The sequence below is a fragment of the Eriocheir sinensis genome, chromosome 66 (assembly GCF_024679095.1).
Source record: "Eriocheir sinensis breed Jianghai 21 chromosome 66, ASM2467909v1, whole genome shotgun sequence".
In the NCBI taxonomy this organism is placed as follows: domain Eukaryota; kingdom Metazoa; phylum Arthropoda; class Malacostraca; order Decapoda; family Varunidae; genus Eriocheir; species Eriocheir sinensis.
In genome coordinates, this window is record NC_066574.1 from 32,924 (window position 1) to 51,322 (window position 18,399).

At 42.5% G+C, this 18,399-nt stretch overlaps 1 long non-coding RNA gene across 1 annotated transcript; it reads left to right on the forward strand.

Annotated features, from left to right (window-relative positions):
- The first annotated feature begins 1,162 nt into the window (after nt 1-1,162).
- On the forward strand, nt 1,163-14,904 carry LOC126987676 (uncharacterized). The gene is made up of 3 exons (XR_007741076.1): nt 1,163-7,783; nt 12,198-12,257; nt 13,296-14,904. It is a non-coding gene; the product is annotated as an uncharacterized LOC126987676 (long non-coding RNA).
- Nucleotides 14,905-18,399: the final 3,495 nt, after the last annotated feature.

An 18,399-nucleotide genomic window follows, 5' to 3' on the forward strand; every position in this document is an offset into this window, starting at 1 on the left:
GATGAATATGTTGCAACACATCAATGCCCAATAACATGTCCACATTTACAATATCAGAGTCGGTGTTGTGGTAATATGTTTCATCAAGTAATTTTATATTATTTTGTTTAAATCTGTTGATTACAGCACTTAACCCTGGTACTTCATAGGTTAGTTTAAAGGTGCTGTCAATCAATAATGGTATAAACACCAACTTCTGGCCAATCTTAATGCCTGTGGACATTTGTTTGAACTCCTTAGTGTCCTCTCCAAGATAGGTATTCACATCACAACTCAGTTTATAGAGGTTGCGTGTGTCAGGACGAATCAACTTTGTGCAGGATTCTGATATATAGGACCTCTGACTTCCACTATCCATCAGACACCTGACTTTTCTTGTTCTAGATCCACATTTTATTGTGATGGTTCTAGTGGGAAGCATCTGACAGGAGTCTATGTTTCTTTGAGCCAAGCACAAGCTTATATTTGTTTTCACATTCTTTTTCTCCGTGACATTTTGAGGGCAAAGTGCAGTAAAATGATCTTTTGTGCCACACAGTTTACAAGGGTATTTCAACTTCCCTTGGTTTCCATAGCACTGCTGTGTCTCATGCCCTGAACCACCACAACGAGTACACATTGACAGTTCCTTCAACCTCGCCACCCTACTATCATAAAACTTGAAATTAGGACAATGACCCATGTTATGACTATGAGAGCAACAAAGCTTACATTCTAATTTATTCTCCTGATTGTTAGGAGTTACTTCCTTGCTGTTGGTGTTCTTATAGTTCTGTAGGGTACTCTTGTTTGTTGGAGGAGGTTTATTAGTAGTTTTCAATTGTTTAGGCCTCTCCGACGTTTGTTGTTGGTTACTTTTAAATGTCTTTGGCCTAACTGACTTGGTGCTGGTACAATTCAAAACTGCTAATACTTCTTGACTTTTGTCAAATATCTCATTTAAATTAGGTAGGTCTTTCCTAATAAATGAATAAATTCACTCTTAATCTGATTGGGCAGTTTCTGAAACACTACGTGGCTAATCATGGTTAAACCTGCACTCTGGTCTTCCAGAAAATCTAATCCTTGTGCCTTTAATTCATAAACATAAGCTCTTACTTCATTGAGGTACCTTTTAACTGAAATGAAGTCAGGTACATTACTATAACGTGGAGAGGCATTCATGATGTTTTTAATAGTCTCATCAATGATAAAAGACTTATTTAGAAATTCCTTTTTTAGCAATTTCACGGCTTCCTCATAATTATCATCTGTTATTGACAGATGTTTGACCACAGTCAGGGCATAATCTCTGAGGTAGCCCACTAAGTACGCTAACTTACTGGCGTTAGACAAACTTTTCTTATTACCAATGACTGTGTTAAACTGATTTATAAAAGTGTTAAAAGCAAACTTGTCCTTCTCCTGGCCAGTGAACGTTCCACATTCAAGAGGTGGTGGTTTAGTCTCACTGAATCTCATTAGGACTGCCAGTTCGGCTAAGGACTTATCTGAAGGCTGTCCTTCTCCTAGAAGCAAATCTTTATATTCATTTAACTGAACATCTATCTGCGAGTCATAATTGACTTGTTCTTCAAGTTCCTGTTCAAACGATTCAGGGGCTGTACTCTCCTGATCAAGCTTACACATAATTAGGGTAATTCTTTCATCATACTTCTTAATACTGTCTCTCTCTTCTTGAATACCCTTCAACTGGGATTTATAAAGAGAAGCATCCAGCATATTATCTTCACGTTGTTTATTTAATGTTTTTAGTTTGAGGGTAATTTTCCTTTTATGTGTAGCTCTTAACTTTCTTAATGATTTAACTTCTTCCTCTGCCTTGGTGATTTGCTTAGGATCAAGGTCAGTCATCTTGCTTGCTTAACTTAAAATCTTAATTGCTATAAAACTAGAAATCAAACCAAACAGTTATGATTCTAAAGTATTACTAAAAAATAAAATACTTATTATAATTGAATTCCAGTAGACCACAGAGTTAAAAGGATGCCCAGGGATCACTAGAATTGAGGTGCTTTCAAATGAAAACACTCAATTTTCCATGGCACAAACCAGAGTGTTAATTAAGTTACCCTGATATTCTTGGAGAGCCTCATCATTCAGGTGCACCCCATCTCTGAAGGAGTCTGGACCGTACATTGATGCCGGTCCCAACAATGCCATATGGTCAACCAGCCCGCGCCTTTTGAGTTGTTTGTTCACAAAATTATTTATAATTTGGCGCCGCCGGTTAAAATCGTCTGCTGTGGGGGCTCCAAATGGATTGTCCTCTTCATAATAGCGAGGTTCTATTTGCACTGCTATTTTAACAGTGTCAGGTAGGCTCTCATTGAGTTTCTCATAAAATTCATTTGCCAGAGCTTTGACCTCCCCGTTGGACCAAGTATCAACTATTGAATTACCTCCCAGAATGATAATCATGTAATCCGGGTTCAACTCTTCCAATATCTCAAATTCCTGAGGCCTTTCTACCAGGAATTGGTAGTTCTTTCCAGGAAAATACCTAAATGTAAAGAGCACATCTAGTTCTTGGTCATTTACGGTTAATGACTGGGGCCAATCGCACTTTTGTTCAAGTTCTCTAACGTAACTGTGCCCGTAAACCAACACTTTCATTTTACAATCTCACCTGGACTTAACCGGTTTTCAGATGAAATCAGGCTAAGGCCCGATGAGAGGTATTGATGGTTAACGTACTACTAGCCAACGAGTGATCACGTACCTGGCCTCCAGGCTAAATAATGGAACTCAAGGTCATTCATCAAACAACTACTAACAACCTAATTTAAAGAAGTTATATTAATTCCTTACATCTTATTGAAGGTTATAAACCAATTTACTAAAAGTTATATTAAGACGTATGGATAATTATTTATCCAACAAGTGGCAATTAATCACTTGTTGAAATTATCTTGGCAACAAGTAGTTGCAATAACCCAATACTATTGAAATTGTGATATAAACTTATTACTGCTATTGAAATTATGTTAGAAACTATTAAATTTATGTTATAAAGTAATGTAAATGATTGTTATAAATAATGTTATTATGTTGACTTATAAAGGTATATTGAAAACCGCCTCTCTGGGATCGGTTTCACACGCTCAGTAGCGTACAATATACTTTAGGTAATTTATACAACTGAAACTTAAGGGTAGAAAAGCAGATCACCGAAGCGTAACTCACCTCCACGTCGTAATAATAATAACGCTCACCCACACAGCTAGTTATAATAATACAACTTTTGGCCAAACGCTACTACATATTACAACTTAGCTGTGATGTTCCTTTTCAATGGGTGGATATTGAGGGGCGTGGAAGCAGTGATCCACGGTGATTACTTCTACGTAGTTGTAAGGTTAACTTAAAACGTCTTCCTTGTATGGAAGCTCGTTCAGGACTGAATGTGTGAGCTGTGTCACGAGTGGGTGTTGGCGAACGACTGCCCGGGAGAACCTGCCTCGCGCTCCTTCGTCTCAGAATAGGACTCGCCTGAGCGCGGATGAGCTATCCCGAACTAGTAATTATGATAGCAGTCGCTGGGTTATTCACACCCAATCGTTAAACAAGCTCGTTAAATACTTAAATTCTAACAACCAATGCCTGCCCATTTCCCTCCTAAATCTATACTTTTCTAATTTAAGTCAATTACTGCATGTTCTATCTTGCCAAACATATGCAAAAGTTAACCAGCATCTTCACTCTTTCATCCCTTACACTGATAAACTCTGGAGCAGCCGTCCTTCGTCTGCATTTCTTCCTGCTTATAACTTGACCTTCAAGAAGAGTTTATCAAGACTACTTTTGTCTGTTTGGGAGTGGTGAGTAATGGGGCTTTTTTTTCTAGTACGCTTTGTTGCCCTTGAGCTGTCTCCTTTGTTTAAAGAAAATAATAATTAAATAAATAGAAGTTGGCCGCCAATGCTTCCAACACATTTTGGTGCCATATCTACAAGTGGCTGGTGACTGTAAGTATCTCAGCAACCTGCATGCATCTATGCCATTCCTATCACGGTGCATGGAGCAAGCTTCACATAACACTCAGACAGAGACAGTTCAATTATGGTTATATTTCAGACTCAGTTTATTGCTCAGTCTCTTAGATGCAGTGCTGTTAATAATGTTAGTGGTAGTATTAGTACAATTAATGTATTTATTTGGTATCCGGTCATTTCGCCCACACGACCAGTTCGCCCACATCAAAAAGTCGTTTCGCCCAAAGTCAGTTCACCCACACTGAGGAGTCAGTTCGCCCACACTGAGGAGTCAGTTCGCCCACACCGAGGAGTCAGTTCGCCCACACTGAGGAGTCAGTTCGCCTACACTCGCTAGAGTTAGTTTTCCCACAATAGATAAGAGAGAGAGAGAGAGAGAGAACGGATTGAATGAGTGCTTCTTATAGTTAAATGGTTAACCAGTTAAATAGTTTAATCGAATTATAAAAATGAACTGTGAAAGTAGGTCTCGTCATTACAGAAAGCCATCGTATGCACTCAGTTCCTGACATGATGGCAGTCTGTCCAGAACTCTGTATTTCGTGTGGTTTTCCTGTACAGCCAAGACAGGAAGGGCTACAGTGCGAGTTCTGCTGCAGGTGGCAACACAGAAAATGTGATACAGGTGTATCAAGAGGAGATTATTGGGCAGCCGTGAGGTCTGACAATACAATTGACTGGACTTGTACTTTGTGCACTAAGGAAGAAGCTACATCTCAAGACATTTCAACTGAAGTAGAATCTTCATTTGGTGTACATCTGCAAGACAATTTGAATGAAGAACAAGGTATTTCTTCACTGGAACTTGAAACATCACTTGATGACCCACCCCTGCAAAGTGAGGCACAAGTTAACCCTCCTGTGTTGCCCTTGTTTCAGCTATTTGAGGGTGGCACCAAAAGAGGTCAAAACAAGCTTATTGATGATCTTGGATACACTTATAACATCAAACTAGGAAGGCCAAATGTAACATATTGGCAATGTACCGTCCGGCCCAAGGACAATCCCTGCAAAGCAACGGTCACACAAAGAAATAAGACCTTTGTGAAAAGAAATACACACACTCATCCTCCGTCTGCCGATTCATCTTCAACAACAAACATCACATCTCAGGTGAAGAAAATGGCAGTACAAGATATCTTCAAACCAGCATCTGCCATAGTTGATGAGGTGTGTGTGTGTGTGTGTGTGTGTGTGTATCAGTGGCTGCTCATACTTAAAATTAGTGGAGGTGCTGCTCCCAGAAATTTCCTTCCACCAGCACGCCAAGGTCGGCACTGTGTGACTGCGCCACTGAGGGAACGGCAGCCACGCAGCCAGCCTCCTGTGTGCACAACTAAAATAAGGGATGGCTACTGACATTACGTTGGTTAGTAGTGGGTGCTGCATTTTCACAGAGCCTATGCACGGGCAGCCACTGGACTCTGTATGTCAGTCTGTGTGTCTATGTTTGTTTGAGGGTGATCGAGAGGAGTTAAGAATAAGTAGGAAAATGCTGAACATGCCAAAATTTTATACTACTAGGAATTGCGATTAATGCCAACATTTCATTCCATTCAGGTTCTCTTGCAAGAACTACGAAATAAACCCTGCCCGAGTCTTCCAAAGCCCGAAAACTTGGCTAGGGAAAAATTAAGACCTGCTGAACCCAAGGACGTAGCATTCGAACTTGACGAGAACCATATCCCAAGCAAATTCTTGAGAGCGGATGTGAGGATCCGTGGACAGCGCCACTTGATGTTTGCAACAGATCAGCAAATGGAACTTCTAAGCAAAGCCAAATCATGGTATATTGATGGGACATTCAAGCTCTGTAGACACCCCTTTTCTCAATTACTTACAGTAAATGCATTCGTAAGAACAGATCAATGTGCGAAACAAGTTCCCCTGTTGTTTGTTTTAATGTCAGGAAGAAAAAAAAGCGATTATCGTGAAGTTTGTAATGCACTTTTAAACTGTCTTCAAGAGGAAATTTCAGTCAAGCATATAACTATTGACTTCGAAAAAGCACTTTGGAAAGTGCTGCCTGAGGTGCTACCGTTTGTAACTATCAAGGGATGCGTCTTCCATTGGACACAAGCTATATGGAGAAAGGTGAGTAAACTTGTGGATTGTTCCAACACACACACACACACACAGAGAGAGAGAGAGAGAGAGAGAGAGAGAGAGAGAGAGAGAAGCAGCCAAATGTCAAGTGGCGTTGTTTTAAGTATTTCTTCTGCATTTTCTCCACAAGATACAAGAGGTTGGGCTTCAAGTGACGTATACTCACGATGAAGCAACGTACAAGTTCTTACGAAAGCTGATGGCTCTTCCATTTCTGCCAGAGACCGAAATTCCTGCGATGTTTCAACGACTTTCATCCAAAGCAACGGGTACTCAAGTACGCCAAGTATTAAATTACATTGAAAGAACCTGGATTGACGGCTCTCTGTGGCCACCTTCCACTTGGAGTGTATTCCAGAAATCTGTGCGTACCAATAATGACATTGAAGGGTGGTATAATAGGCTAAATAAACGTGCAGCAGGTAGAAGTAGTTTACAGTTTTATGTATTGGTAAACCTGCTGCATAAAGAAGCGCTATTAACATCTATACATATAAGATTGGTGTCCGAAAGAAAGCTCAGCAGGATTCAACGAAAACATTACAAGGACCTTCAGAAAAAATTATTCGCTCTTTGGGATGAATACGTGATGGGCGAAAGATCAGCGTTTAAGCTTCTGAAGTCATGCTCTTATTTGAATGGGCCAAAAGCGTAATGTTTCCTACCTTACTATGAGTACTAAATATATTTTATTTTACTTTTAGAATACAACGTGTTTTTAATACATGATTTGTTTTTAGATGATGTCATTTCTACATAAATTTTATATGAATGTCTACTCGCAGCATTTATTTTACTTTTAGAATTCAGATACCTTTAAATATAAGATAGTATTTTGTATGAACTGACTCCTGAGTGTGGGCGAACTGACTCCTGAGTGTGGGCGAACTGACTCCTGATTGTGGGCGAACTGACTCCTGAGTGTGGGCGAACTGACTCCTGAGTGTGGGCGAACTGACTCCTTGGTGTGGGCGAACTGACTCAACTTGTGGGCGAACTGACTTGTGGGCGAACTGACATGTGGGCGAAATGACCGTAAACCATTTATTTTCATTAATTTATTAATATTTATTTATTATATTATTAGTGTTCGAAAATTCTATTACTAGTATTAAGATAAACAAAAATATCAGAAATATATTTATACTCATTAATTATTATTGCTTTTCTTATTAATTCTTTCAATGTCCTGGCACTTTGACATCTAGTGCTTCTCTGTCTAGCAGCCAAAATTGTGGTCTTTCTGAATGTGTATGTCCTAAGTCTTCATTGATGTAACTAGCTATATAACATCAAAATCTGCATCTCTCTCTCTCTTCTCACCCAGTTGTCCCCGTACATCCTTTCAGTATCCAAAGAATTTCAATTTACATCTTGTAATCACTTAACTAATGCAGTGCAATCCTCATCTCTGTATTTTACCGTGTGGACATACTCTTTCCTTCCATGTTCCACTGTCGTATGTTATTCCACAACTAATACAACCACATCCCAACAGATCCGAACACGTTCGATATCATCCAAGAGAATGTGGCAGATGAAGGGGAGAGTCCAAGAAAGAGGCCAAGGGTGAAGACATTTAGCCACCCCCTGAAGTACATGGCAGCATCCAACCCTCTTGCTATATAGGCTGCAGGAATGTGCTCCCCATTGCAGTGCACCAGCTCCATGTACTGATTTTAGTATGAATACTTCATCTAGTGTTTGTTGATTGTTGTGTTATTAATCTAATTATGACTTCACAAAATAGATTGTGCAAGTCACTTAACACATGCCCTGCTCAACATCACTTTTAAGTTGTAGAATTCCTTCATATGGATGCTGATTTGTGTATCTCGAAATGATTGGATATTGATTGTCTTAACTTTTTTTTTTTTTTTTTTTTTTTTTTTTTGTTCATGATCACTGAACCATGTTACGGTATGTCTTTGGGTGCAGATTCAGGAAATGAGTTTGGGGGGAGACGTCAGACTTTTTGCGGATGGAAGGAGCATTAGCATTACCAATTAGCCATTCTCAGCAGTCCTGGTCTTGAAAAGCTGGTGGACTGACCTAAATCAATGGGTATAACGGCCTGGACTTTGTGCTAAAGCATTGTTTTAGCCGCAGCGCGCTTTTGAGCTAGTTTTCCTGTATCACTCAGGACTATGGGGGAGTCCCGGGCCTCCTGGGCCCCCCCTTGGATCCACCAATGTGGCTATGTCTTCTAATATATCTATCCTTTATAGTATGATTGTGCATCCTTCTAGGTTGTTAAGTTTTAGTAGCTACTCATGAGAAGTATTCCATAATGATCATTGATTTCCAGATGCTTTGCACTAAAAAAAGTGTCATTAAACCTGCCACAAATAATAATCAGCTGTAGTCAACCCTTGCTTTAAAGAACCAATATGGAGGAAGGGGGTGATGTTATATCCAAAAATCTTTTACATCTGAAGTATCCAACCTTTTTTTTTTTTTACAACAAAGGAGGCAGCTCAAGGGCACACACAAAAAAAGAAAAAAATAATAAAAAAAGCCCGCTACTCGCTGCTCCTAAAAAAGAAACAAAAGAGGTGGCCGAAAGCAAGATCAAATACGGGAGGAGAGATGTCCTGATACCCTCCTCTTGTAAGAGTTCAAGTCGTAGGCAGGAGGAAATACAGATCAAGGAAGATTGTTCCAGAGTTTACCAGCGTGAGGGATGAAAGAGTGAAGATGCTGGTTAACTCTTGCATAAGGGGTTTGGACAGTATAGGGATGAGCATGAGTAGAAAGTCGAGTGCAGCGGGGCCGCAGGAGGGGGGGAGGCATGCAGTTAGCAAGTTCAGAAGAGCAGTCAGCGTGGAAATATCGATAGAAGATAGAAAGAGAGGCAACATTGTGGCGGAATTTAAGAGGTAGAAGACTATCAGTATAAGGAGGAGAGCTGATGAGACGAAGAGCCTTTGCCTCCACTCTGTCCAGAAGAGCTGAGTGAGTGGAGCCCCCCCACACATGAGATGCATACTCCATACGAGGGCGGACAAGGCCCCTGTATATGGACAGCAACTGTGCAGGGGAGAAGAACTGGCGGAGACGGTACAGAACGCCCAGCCTCGAGGAAGCTGATTTAGTAAGAGATGAGATATGAAGTTTCCAGTTGAGATTTTGAGTTAAGGATAGACCGAGGATGTTTAGTGTTGAGGAAGGTGATAGCTGGGTGTTGTCAAAGAATAGGGGATAGTTGTTTGGAAGATTGTGTCGAGTGGATAGGTGGAGGAACTGTGTTTTTGAGGCGTTGAAGGACACCAGGTTCTTCTTGCCCCAATCGGAAATAATAGTAAGGTCTGAGGCTAAGCGTTCTGCAGCCTCCAGCCTTGAGTCGTTAAGTTCCTGAAGGGTGGGTCTTCTATTAAAAGAAGTTGAATAATGCAGAGTGGGATCATCGGCGTAGGAATGGATAGGACAGTTCGTTTTGGAAAGAAGATCATCAAAGAACAACAGAAAAAGAGTGGGAGATAGGACAGAGCCCTGTGGGACACCACTGTTAATAGATTTAGGGGAAGAACAGTGACCGTCTACCACGGCAGAAACAGAACGGTCAGAAAGGAAACTGGAGATAAAGGTACAGAGAGAAGGATAGAAACCGTAGGAGGGTAGTTTAGAAAGCAAAGATTTGTGCCAGACCCTATCAAAAGATTTTGATATGTCCAGCGCAATAGCAAAAGTTTCACCGAAACAGCTAAGAGAGGATGACCAAGAGTCAGTTAAGAAGGCTAGGAGATCACCAGTAGAACGCCCCTTGCGGAACCCATACCGGCCATCAGATAGAAGGTCAGAAGTGGAAAGGTGCTTTTGAATCTTCCGGTTAAGGATTGATTCAAAAGCTTTAGATAGACAAGAAAGTAAAGCTATAGGACGGTAGTTTGAGGGATTGGAGCGGTCACCCTTCTTAGGTACAGGCTGTATGAAGGCATACTTCCAGCAGGAAGGAAAGGTAGATGTTGACAGGCAAAGGCGAAAGAATTTGACCAGGCAGGTTGACAGCACGGAGGCACAGTTTTTAAGGACAATAGGAGGCACTCCAGCAGGTCCATAAGCCTTCTGAGGATTGAGGCCAGAGAGGGCATAGCAAACATCATTTTGAAGAATCTTTATAACAGGCATAAAGGAGTCAGAGGGGGGATGAGTAGGAGGAATATGCCCAGAATCGTCCAGAGTGGAGTTTTTAGAAAAAGTTTGAGAGAAGAGTTCAGCCTTAGAGATAGATGAGACGGCAGTGTTGCCGTCAGGACTGAGGAGTGGAGGGAAAGATGAAGAAGTGAAGTTGGAGGAGATGTTTTTGGCTAGATGCCAGAAGTCACGGGAAGCAAGGTTTTGGCATTTTCTATTAATGAAAGAATTTTTGGTTAGTCGGAGAATGGATTTGGCACGATTTCGGGCAGAAATGTAAAGTTCATAATTAGCATTAGTTTGAAGGCTCTGGTACCTTTTGTGAGCTACCTCTCTATCATTGACAGCACGAGAACAAGCGTGATTAAACCAAGGCTTTTTAGCGTGAGGAGTAGAGAAAGAACGAGGAATGTATGCCTCCACTCCAGAGACAATCACCTCTGTGATGCGCTGAACACACACAGAGGGGTCTCTATCCTGGAAGCAATAATCATTCCACGGGAAATTGGAAAAGTACATCCTCAGGTCGTCCCACCGAGCTGAAGCAAAATGCCAGAAGCATCGCCTCTTCGGTGGGTCCAGAGGGTGTACAGGAGCGATAGGACAGGATGCAGAAATAAGATTGTGATCGGAGGAGCCCAACGGAGAGAACAGTTTGACAGAATAAGCAGAAGGGTTTGAGGTAAGGAAGAGGTCTAGAATGTTGGGCCGGTCTCCAAGACGGTCGGGAATACGTGTAGGGTGCTGGACCAACTGCTCTTGGTCGTTGAGGATAGCAAAGTTGTAGGCTTGTTCACCAGGATGGTCAGTGAAAGAGGATGAAAGCCAAAGCTGGTGGTGAACATTGAAATCTCCTAGGATGGAGATTTCAGCGAAGGGAGAATAGGTCAAGATGTGCTCCACTTTAGAATTCAAATAGTCAAAGAATTTTACATAGTTGGTAAAGTTAGGTGAGAGATAAACAGCACAGATGTATTTAGTAATAGAATGACAGTGAAGTCTTAACCAGATGGTGGAAAATTCAGAAGAGTCAAGGTCGTGGGCACGAGAGCAAGTGATGTCGTTGCGTGGCGCAACATCCAGCTTTGGATTGAAATTTAGGATAGAGATAGTAGGAGTAAACAGAGTAGAGATTGCTGTCAGTAGCCTCAGAAACCTGTGTTTCGGTAAGGAAGAGAAGGTGAGGTTTAGAGGAGGAGAGATGATGTTCCACAGAATGAAAATTAGAGAGAAGACCACGAATGTTGCAGAAATTGAGAAGAAAGAGGTTCGAGGAGTTATCAAGACACCTCTTGGGTCGGCAGCCAGAAGGGGAGTCCTCCCTGGGGGAATTTGTGGTCCCCCCCCCAGGCGGGGACTCCGAGGCTTGGTGTATGTGCGCCATTTTGAAATTTTAATTTTGGGAAAAGGTGTATATGTTGTGTGAATGTAGTGTGGTGTGGATAAAGAGAGGATCTGTCTTTAGAGAGCATGCTGAACTACTCTCCAGTGTTGGTGAGACAATAGGGAAACGGTTAGTGAGGACATGGGAAGGGTCTTTGGAGGGCTTCAGCTCCCTTCTCACCTCCCATATATACCTCACCGGGAGTGGCTTGCGCCCATTCGGTAGGTGTCTTCCTACCTACTCCAGCCAGTGCATAATAAACCTTGTTTTGTTACATGAACTTAAAAGTTCACAATTTCCATACATGATTCTTTTTTCCTTGTATTTGATGATTAATCCTGACATGTATTTCCATTATCAGTAGGTAATATATAGTAACAAGACAATGATACACATTATAACAATGTTTATATTATAGCCCAGTGAGTGCACGAGATCATTCACCTCATCAGTGATGCCAAGTCCAGGAGTCCTTCCCTAAATTATTTGCCCGAATTTGTGACACCAAGTATAATAACTAGTTTTAGTGACCATTTGCATCCATTTTTCACTTTGATTAAAAAATTCCCTCTCAACAGGGTGTGAACTTGATGGGGCTGGAGGAAACTCGACTCCGCCATCAAGTTCACCACAATGTAGTAAGGAACCTCTTGTTTTCAGTGATAATTTATCCTCTTTAGTTACTATTCCATGTTGCTTTAATCACAACTAATATGTTGGAAACATTACAGCTTAATAACATACCTCACATCTCTGCACACAAATTGAGTTCAATATTTAACTGTTACACCAGTAGGCTTCATATCTTAAAAAAAGGTATGTAAAAAGGTTGACATTTTGAATGATATATTTAAACTCTATTATGTTTCTATGGCTGTAGTACCGTTACGATTAGTTGAGTGATCAGCATATGGGTCTTATGTTTTTGATAGCATAGGTTTAAATTTTGCCATGGGCTGGCAATTGATAGTAACAGTAGTGTCCACAGATACCTGCCTGTTTCTTGTTTATCCTGTTCCACTTTAAACCATGACTGGCCAATCTTTGAAGAGGTAGCATAACCTTGAAGTGCCACTAACAAACCTTTGTCCATTCTTGAGGTAGCATAACCCTGAAGTGCCACTAACAAACCTTTGTCCATTCTTCTAATGTGATCCTTTTTTTTTCCCCCACTCGCCTATAGCACCAGTAGGTTTTCTTCAGGGGCTTGGCGGTCGGCCCAGGCCCGTCATGATGCAGGCAATTTTTTTTATGGTGGCGCCATTTAGTATTGGCTCATGCTGCCCCCCGGAACTCATTCTTGATTCACTTGGATGGTTTAGCAGGGCTTAGGTATCACTAACATTGCAGAAACTGGGAATTTTTAGTGTTGCAACACATTGACAAATGTTTTAGTATGGACTGAACATCAAAGATATATATATATATGGAAAATGGGTGCTTGTAGATCTTGACATTATATCTGTCAAGAGTCTCCAGTTATATCCTCTCCCCCATCTCTCCTGAAAATATTACTCTTGTCAGGCAATCTAAGTGAAGCCTTCCATCGAAGCTGGCATGCAGACATAATGTCAATGCTTAGATTCACTGTCCTTATAGCACTGAAAATAATGCAATTACATGCATATATTTTATTATTTAGAATTGTGATTAAATATTTTTTCATGTATTTTCAGACATGAAAAGTGAAAATTGCTGCACCAAACAGTCTGTCGTCTGCACCGGGAGGCAAGGCAGCTCAAAGCCCAGGCTGTTACAACTCCTGGGCAGTTTTTGCTCAGAGCCAGCAATTTTTTAGATCCAATAGGGGTGGATTTTTTCTAAGGTCAGGTTTAACATGCTGCAAGATGCCAAGATCTAAGCCTAGTAGGAGATATGGGTTACAAGAGAGGAGGTTTGCTCTGGCCTTATACTATCAAAGTCCAAATGCTAATAGATTTCTAAGCACAGTATTTCACTTGCCTTCAGTTTCAACACTTTACTCATGACTCAGGGGTATTTCAGTAAATGTTGGCTGGAGCAAACAGACTCTGACAGCCCTGCAGCAAAGAGCACAGGCTTTGTCAAAAGATTAAATACTTCGTGGGATTTGCCATTATTTAGTATTACTCTTGTTACGGCAAGAAATTTTTCCATATACTTTGTCAAATATTGCAAGTAATACACCATTGTTGGGCTTGCCTGTTGTTTGGGGAGGCGGTGGCTGAATGGGGAGGCGGTGGCTGAATTGGGGAGGCGGTGGCTGAATCGACAGAGTAACACCACCGCGTTCAGGAGGACGCGAGTTCAATCCCCGCCCGGTGCCACCAAGCTGGGATTTTTCAGCCGCCGCCAAGTGGCTTAAAACTACCCACATGCTGTCCAGAAGACCACCTATCAACCCGGACTCTAGATTCTAGGATTAAAGATGAGCTCCGGGAGGGCAGCATGAGCCAATGCAAGATGGCGCCACTATAAACACTCGCCTGCGCCAGAACAGGCTGGGCCGACCATCAGGACCCACCGGGAAGTAGCCTTGGGCCGACCATCAGGCCCCACCGGGAAAAAGCCTACCGGCGCTATAGGCCGCGACGTAAAAAAAAAAATAAATAAAAAATAAAAAAAATAAATAAATCAGATCTTGTTCAATTAACAAGCTTTGGGTGTCTGCCACTTTCCAGTTGTAATGCAAGGAATCGTTTATCTCCCCTGCCAGATATCACATGTAATGCACCATTGTTGGTTTTGCCTGTTATAAATTAGATCTTGTTCAGTTAACAAGCTTTAGGTGTCTGCCACTTTCCAGTTGTAATGCAAGGAATCCCCTGCCAGATATCGCATGTAATGCACCATTGTTGGTTTTGCCTGTTATAAATCAGATCTTGTTCAGCTCACAAGCTTTGAATAGCTGCCATTGTTCATTTCAGGTGTAATGCTTGGAAGCATTTGTTCTCTTCCCTACCCAACAGTATGCAATGCTTTATTGTGAATTTTGCCTGTTATGTTTAATCTTGTTCAGGTAACAAGCTTTTGGTGTCTGCCTTACCTAATATGTGCTGCAGTGACACTTGGCTTGGTTTCATAATGTGAAATACAGCATGTAATTTCATCACACTAAGTGTCTATCATCACGTGTCTGGCATCATTAATGTGGCTTCCAGGAGTAATCTTGTTTGCATTACAGCATGCAATTTTTTTTCTGCTTTATAGGATATACATAATCACATAGGTATGATTTTTTTTTTTTCTGACAAAATGTAATGGCAGTTGATATTCTTGACTAATGCCTCTTAAACCTTGTGAAAAATAATGCTTTTTTGAGGGGGGGGGGGGGGGATGGACAGAGTGGTTTGTTTGATTGGCCAGTTCAAGGAGTTTCATATCAAATGATTTTATTATATCCAACTTTAATGTGTGGTAAAAACATATATTTTATTACATCCAACTTTAATGTGTGGTTCCTGCAATAAATGCTACATGTTTACTGATATAGCCTATGAAATACAAATCACTCTCTGCCCTGTAATTTGGTGTGTCACATACTGCAGCATAACTTTCCTGCTATTTTCTTACACTATGAGTTGCCTTATTTTGTCTCATTTGCTTTTATCATATGTGCCTCCACTGCATAGTTGTGCCTACTGAGCTTAATATCTTCATGACCCTAACACCAAGGTCAGAGCTTGTGAGATCTTACCGTGTCCTACATCCCATTTTCACCTCCCGGCTCGGCTGTCTCCCAGGACCACCAAGTTATTGCATTCCATTTAAGACAACTCATGTGTTACCTTCTTGATGTCCTCCATCATGTATTTCAGCATGTTTCATGATGCTTTGCTCTTATATTGATGTGCCTTGCAACATTTTTATACAGTTTTCATTGTATATAACGCACCATTGTTGGTTTTGCCTGTTATAAATTAGTTCATGTTCAGTTAACAAGCTTTGAGTGTCTCCCATTGTTTATTTCTGTTGTAATGCTTAGAAGCTTTTGTTCTCTGCCCTGTCAAGCAGTATGCAATGCTTGCCATTATCTGGCACTTGTACAGTTAGTATGATATTTTTACTCAGCTAAGAGCATTTTGCAAAAGGTAAAGGTACGGTTGGGGGCAAACGCTGTAGCAGCGCATGGCCTTGGTGCTCATCTCTGTAACATTGGCCCTTGAGCCTGTGGTGTTAGGGAACCCATTACCCTGGGACACAGGACCAGTGTGACATCCGGGTTACCACAGTTGCAAAGGCATTATAGTAATCTAGCATGCACAGAATGTTGTATGCTTTGCTTGCATTTAAGCACTGGATATGTTTGCTACACACACACACACACACACACACACACATATATATATATATATATATATATATATATATATATATATATATATATATATATATATATATATATATATATATATATATATATATATATATATATATATATATATATATATATATATATATTGTTATGCCGGACGTATTACTTGGGTTCCGTGTCGCCGTCACAAGACTCCGTGGGAGGGAGATATATATAAACACTTTGCACAACTTCTGTAGTTTAATATTCTTTCTTAGTAGTACACTTCACTCTGACTCTTCACTGACCACTAGCATACTATGACTGGGACTGTCCCCTCTCGCCCTCTTCTCCTATGTATATCCAGAATAGTACAGTCTAGAATGTTACAGTATATTTTAGATCATACAAGAACATGTAGCAAAAGTATGTGCGAGTTGGCAACACTTCCTGCCTGGCGCCTGGCCACGCCCCGCGGGGCGCGGACGAGGCTTTGCTCCCTGCCCCCCTGCTCGCTTCTCCGGGAGCCTTCTAGAGGCCTAAGGACGCCGGGGGAAGCTTCCAGCACAACACTATCCCCCCCTCTTAATTGTGATCGTCCCGATCACACACTTAACTATATACAAACATAAGAGAATTAATCAAAAACATAATAATCATCGTATCGCTGTGGACGCCTGAGTTGTCTCTGTCTTCTTCTCGGTGCCTCCTGCGCGTCTGTCTCCTGGTGCGCCTCGTCGTCTTCCGCTTCTTGGGGTGTCCCTGGAACATCTGCCGAAGCCGGGAGGTTATCTCCCTCGGCTGAAAGGTCCAAAAGACCTATGTCGTCGTTGACCTCCTCTCGGTCCTGGACGTCCCTTGCGTTTTCGTCGGCTGCTGGGTGTCTGTAGTTGTTCCAGGTGTAGTTTCCCGGACCGTGGTACCTCCATAGGCGACGGTTGACGTGGATAACTTTCAGCTTGGTCCTTTCCGTTCTCCGGACTCGGTAAGTCACGTCGGAGAGGCGTTCTAGCACAGTGTAAGGGCCTTCCCAGGGGCTCTGTAACTTCGGAGTCTGTCCTTTCTTCCTCTGCGGGTAGTAAAGCCAGACTTGGTCTCTTTCCTTGAAGTCAACGTGGCTTGCCCTCATATAGTAACCGCGCTTCATGGCCTCCCTGGAGAACTTCAAGGCACCTCGGACTTGATGGTGCACCTCTTCCAGCTGTTCCTCTAGTTGATGGGCAAAACTGGAGGCGTCCCTTGGAAGGCTTTACCCAGGAGGCCTTCCTGTCAGTAGGTCCACCGGCAATCGCAGCTCACATCCAAACATCAGCTTTGCCGGTGAATACCCCGCGTAGTTTCGTGGGCGGCAGACCTGTTGGCCATGAGAAGCGCAGGCAGCTTCTGATTCCATGAAGACTGATCATTGTTGCACTGCTTGGCCAACTCCTGGCCCAACGTCCAATTAAACCTCTCCACCATTCCATCTGACTGTGGGTGCAGAGGGGTGGTCCGGGTCTTCTTGATACCCAGAAGCTTGCAGCACTCAGCAAGGACTGTTGACTCAAAATTCCTTCCCTGGTCAGAAAGGAGCTCGTTAGGCACACCGAAGCGACAGAAGAACTCCTCCACCAAAACCTTGGCGATGGTAGTGGCTTCCTGGTCAGGGATGGCGTAGGCTTCCGGCCACTTGGTGAAGTAATCCATTGTGACGCAGATATACCTATTTCTGTTCGTCGTTAGAGGCAAGGGTCCTGCTATATCCACTGCCACCCGTTCCATAGGGCCTCCAACCTGGTATAGTTGCAATGGGGCACGGTGACGCTTCTTGGGGCCCTTCTTTGCACAGCACACCTCACACGCGTGACACCATTCTTCCACGTCCTTCCTCATGCCAACCCAATAGAACCTTTGGCGCAGGCGACTCAGTGTCTTCTTTACCCCAAGGTGTCCGCTGGTGATGCTGTTGTGCATTTCTTTCAAGACGCCTTCCCGGGACTTCATAGGTAGCACCGTGGACCAGTAGTGGTCAAGACCATCATGAGAGTCCCAGCGTCGCTGCAACACCCCGTTGTCCATCCGAAGAGTGTTCCACTGAGTCCAGTAATTCTTGGTGGTAGGGCTTTCTCTCGAGATTACTTCCCACCCAGGTCGCGTTGACGATTGACTCAGCCACTCCATAATTGGTCTCAGATCTCGGTCCTCCTGCTGCAGTTTTCCCAAGTCTTCCCATGGCACCTCCGCTGTCTGCTCCACTGTAGTGCGGCGGCACATATTCTGGATGCTTTCCCTCTGGAGGCAATGTTGACACTCAGGTAGGCAGGGGCGCCGGCTCAAGCTGTCCACGTTACTGTGTATTAGCCCAGATCGGTGCACAATAGTGTAGTGATGCTGCTCTAGTTTACCTATCCAGCGAGCAAGCTAGCCCTCAGGGTTTTTCAGTGACTTCAGCCACCGCAATGCAGCGTGATCCGTGCGGATGGTGAAAGTTGCACCGTACAGGTAAGCATGGAAAAAGTCAAGGCTCT